Below are 5,159 nucleotides of genomic sequence, written 5' to 3'. Positions count from 1 at the left end.
ACAAGATTCTTAAGTTTTCTTCATTTTTTTTCAATTCTTTTATCTGAATTTTCTTGAAATATATTGGTGCCAAGTGCTGTATCTTCAAGTTCACAAATTCTGCCTTCCACTTGCTCAGCTCTACTCCTCTGGCTTTCTACTGAGTTGTCTAATTCTGTAATTTTATTGTTAATCTTCTGAATTTCTGATTGCTGTCTATGGATTTTCCCAGCTTACTAAATTTTTCACTATGTTCTTGAATAACCTTTTTAATTTCTTCGACTACTTTATCTGTGTGTTCCATGGCTTGTTCTGCATATTGTCTGTTTTCCTTCCTGATGTCATGAAGAGTTCTGTATATTAATCTTTTGTAGTCTGCATTTGGTAATTCCAGGGAGGCAATTTCATCCAGAAGATGAAGTTTTTTTTTTGTTGTTGTTTTGAGAACTTGTTGAGGCAATCACGGTCTGTTTCTTTATGTGACTTGATATTAACTGTTGCCTCTGAGCTATCTATAAGTTATTGTATTAGATTATTTTGTTTGCTTAATGTATCATTGCTTCTTGCTTTACTTTGTTTTGATATGCCCAAATGGGTTGCTTGAGTGAGCTAGCTTGATTATTTTCACCTTTGGAGCTCTGACATCCTGCCTCCAGATGGCCAGAGGTGTTATCAGGCATATCAGTCTAGGAGTCCATTCATTTTTCTTGTATGAATTCAGATCAGGTGTCCAGATAGCTGATCATCAAGTGTGTGGTACAGACTCTGTCCTACAGTCTTAGAGAGGCAGGGGTGGTTGGTGTAGGTACTGGTATCTGGTTGCTGCAGGAGGTCACACTCTGAACAAGGCAGGGGGCTGAGAATTGTCCCCCAAGTGTCTCTGAGGAAAGCATGTCCCTGTTCCCTACAGCGTACAGGTGGGTGGGTTCTGCCGACAGACTATGGGCACCCAATGTTTTTGGTTTTAAGGACTGGGAGGTACCAGTTATCCTTGGACCTCTGTCACAGGTGGCTGGGTGACCTGAGTGGAGCCACCAGTCCTTAGGCCCTTGATGTGCATAGGTGAGGACCCTGTTTAATAGGCAAAGTGGTGTCAAACATCAAACACCCACCTCTCCACCACACAACTAAAACTGTTGTAATCTGTGTGAAATAGGCCCACACAGGCCCATGCAGGGAGAAAAGGCACTCAAAGTCCACAGACCATTTATGCCTGGACAGAAGCCACTTCTGTCCTGAGCTCCCCCAGTTAGTGGACCTGGCAAATTATCTTTTCCCCCAACTGCAAATTTATTCCTTCTCCAGGGCCTGGAGGATGGCTCTGGACACTCAACAGGGTCTATCTCAGGCCCAGGGAAATGAACAGCTGCTGAAGCTGGCTTGGGAGTGGGGAGGGGGAGTGCAGTAAAACATACGCAAGCACTTAGGTTTTGCTGAGAGCACCGTTCTTCTCTGGTTCCGGAGGTGCGAGTAGGCTGAGTGGCTGGCTGCTTCTCCCTGAGGAAACTGCGGCTGAATGCTAGTACCTGCCCACTGCAGTTGCTCCTGGGAGTGGTGCCTGAGGGCTCCCGGCAATTCAGGTCTGATAACTCATCTCCGCTTCTGAGCTGTCTCTTCGTCCCCCTGCCCCTCAGTTCATTTTCAAACTTGACTTTGATGTTCAGGGCTCCTAGCTTGTCATAATATATTCATTTCACTTGTTCTTTTGGGTCTTTGTTGTAAGAGGGCTCGATGGGAGCGTCTGTCTATTCCGCCATCTTGGCCCCACCTCTGATCTGTTCTTCTTCTTTTTTTTTTTAACTCTCTTCATTTTTCAATTTAAAACTCATAATTGGACTGAGAAGGCTTTAAGACACACAGATGGCAAGGAAGCATATGAAAAGATGCTCAACATAATATGCCATTAAGATAATTGAGTATTAAAACAAAAATGAGATACCCTTATATACCTATTGGAATGACTAACATTCAAAACACTGACAGCACCAAATAATGACCACAATATGGAGCAAAAAAAATTCTTGTTCATCCCTGTTGGGAACCCAAAATGGTACAGTCACTTGGGAGACAGTTTGTTAGTTCCATACCGAGATAGTCTTAACCACACAATCCAGCAATTGTGCTTTTAGGCATTTATTCAAATGGATTGAACACTTATGTGCACATAAACATCTGCACATATATGTTTATAGTAGCTTTATTCATTACTGCCAAAAGCTGGGAGCAACCAAGAGTTCCTTCAAAAGGTGAATAGATAAACAAGCTGTGGTACAGTTCTACATTGGGATATTATTCAAAGATACAAAGAAATGAGCTATTAATCTGTAAGAAGACAAGGACGAACCAAAAAACTTATTGCTAATTGAAAGAAGACAGTTTGAAAAGGTTACATATTGTGTGATTCCAACTATATGACATTCTGGAAAAGGTAAAATTATAGAGACAGTAAAAGGATCAGTGGTCTCTGGTCGGGAGAGAGTATGAGTACATGAAGTAAAGGAGGTTTTTAGGGCCGTGAATCTATTCCGTATGAGATGATAATGGTGGATAATGACATTATGCATTTGTTTAAACCCACAAACTGTGCAGCACAATGAACCCTCATGTAAACCGTGGACTTTAGCTAAACGACAAACAAAGGAACAAACTTTCTAGGGCCTATCTTTTTTAAAATTTTTATTTATCAGGCGTAAGTTATGTAAATATTTGCAAGGCTAGGGGAAAAATGCCCAATACCTTAAAGCAGCAAGAATATTCATTAACAAAAAAGTAATTTAAACTAGAGCCACATGCATTGTTCTCTATGTGACCATATTGTGCCAAGGAGACAGGCCTTTAACTCTGCTTTATAGATCAGCACAATGGAGTTTTCCCAGGCAGGCCAGCGTCTGTGCCAATTTTGCCCCAATGAAATTTAGGGAACAGGCCTTCCTATTTCAAGAACTCTTAAGCCATGAGGACTGAAACATATCCATTTTCAGAGTTCATAATGTCAGAATTTTCTTTCAGATCCCTCTAACTGGCTTTGAAATAGGTTTGCATTGATTGGTAATCCTTAAAAATTAAAGAGTTCTGTAAAAGTCATATTCTATTATATCTCATTATGTGCAGAGTTTCATGGGATTTTTATGTTTGAATCCAGAAGAAACCTCTTACGCAATACTCACTTGGAGCAGCATTGTAAAAGGCTGCCCTTTATATTTGTTTGGAAGCTAAAAATAAGTTCATTTCAATTTTCTTCATATCAATGCCTGCATCCTAGTAATTTAATAAGAACAAAAAAAAAAAAAAAAGGATAATTAATTGACACCTTTAACAATTACATGGAATGATTAAATGCATTTGAAAAGTTAATATCAAACTTGACCAATCACTAGAACCACAATTATGTCCGAAACTTTTAACTTTTCTTGCTGTTCTGTTTATAGTAAGTACTCCCCAGTAGTATGACATTGCCTTCATATTTCAAAAGTCCAACTAGGAAAACCTCCCTTTTCCTGTTATGTGTTGTTCTTAGATGCTGTTGAGTTGGCTTCAACTCATATACAACAGAACAAAATGTTGCTCAGTCCTGCTCCATCTTCATATCATTGGTATGCTCAGGCCTTGTTTTGCTGGCACTGTATATCTTGAGTGATTTCTAACTTAGTGGGCTTGTATTCCAGCACTGTGTCAGTGAAAAAAAAAAATTAACAATGTTCTGTTGTGATTCATAGGATTTTCATTGATTACATTTTGGAAGTAGATTGCCAGGCCTTTCTTCCTAGTCTGTCTTAGACTGGAAGTTCCACTGAAACAATGGATGAATCTGCTGGTATTTGAAATATCATTGGCATAGCTTCTAGCATCATAGAAACATGAAAACCACCAGAGTATGACAAAAAGAAGAGATTCTAAGAAATAAAATACTAACAAAACAAAAACAATGTCCTGAAACTTTGTTTGTCGTAAGTCCGGCATAAGCTCATCCAGAGAGCTCATAATAATTACACTTACATGCCAACCCCAAAGAATAGATATGAAATAAAAGCCTTATAAGGAGGAATCTGTTCATCTAGTCCTAATAAATGTTGTTCAAATAAATATGCTTAAAGAAAGTTTTAAGATTCAAAGTTTATAAACTTAAATAATAATAAAAAAAAAAGATTCCTATATCAATTAGATGGAAGTTTTGCTTCAGTTGGCAATGCTTTTTTTAAAAATTTAGCTCTAGTGCATAGGGTTGCCTATAACAAAAACATTTTAAGTATAAAGACACAAAATAGATAAAAAATAAAACGAAGGAAATGAAACAGAAGTACAGTGCTAATACTAATCAAAATAAAACTAGAATGTCTATATTAATACTACGCAAATAGATTTCAGAACAAAATTGTTACCATTGATAAAGAAGGCAATTTCATAATGATAAAGGGCTATGTATTAAGATGACATTTCTAAAAATGACAATTCTAAAAACTTATTCAACTAATAACAGAGTTCTAAAATACAAGTATTTGAATACAAAAATTCAAATATTTCAATACCACTCTCTCAAACATAGGCTGAACATGTCTACAGAAAATCAATAAGGGTATAGAGACTTGAACGACAATATCAACTTTTTTTTTTTAATTATAGAATACTCCACCCAATAATAGAAGAATACACATTCAAGTACACAGGGAACATTTCCCAAGATAAACTATATCCTGGGCCTTAAAACAAATTCAATAAAAAATGTAAAAGACTCAAGTTATACAAAATAAGTTCTCTGAACACAATGAAACTAAATTAGAAATCAATAATTCAGAAATTTCTATAAAATACTCAAATATTTGGAAAATAAACAACACACTTATAAATAACCATGGATCAAAGAAGAAATTATGAGAGGAATAAGAAAATACTTTAAACCAAATGAAACCAAATATGTAAGTTATAAAAATTTGTGACCTGATGCTAAAAGTGACTAGATGAAAATTTACAGCACTAAATACCTATATTAAAAAAAAGAAAGGTTGCAAACCAAGGACCTCAAATTCTAAATTAAGAAACAAGAGTAAGACACCAAATAAAACCAAAATAAATAGGAGAAATGAAAAATAAAGATGACAGCAGAAATCAATGAAATAAAAATATTTTAAAAATTACCGGAGAAAAAGGAATGAAATCACAAGCTGATTGTATGAGAAAAATCA

Source organism: Loxodonta africana, chromosome 8, assembly GCF_030014295.1.
Source record: "Loxodonta africana isolate mLoxAfr1 chromosome 8, mLoxAfr1.hap2, whole genome shotgun sequence".
In the NCBI taxonomy this organism is placed as follows: Eukaryota; Metazoa; Chordata; class Mammalia; order Proboscidea; family Elephantidae; genus Loxodonta; species Loxodonta africana.
This window is presented reverse-complemented; position numbering follows the sequence as displayed.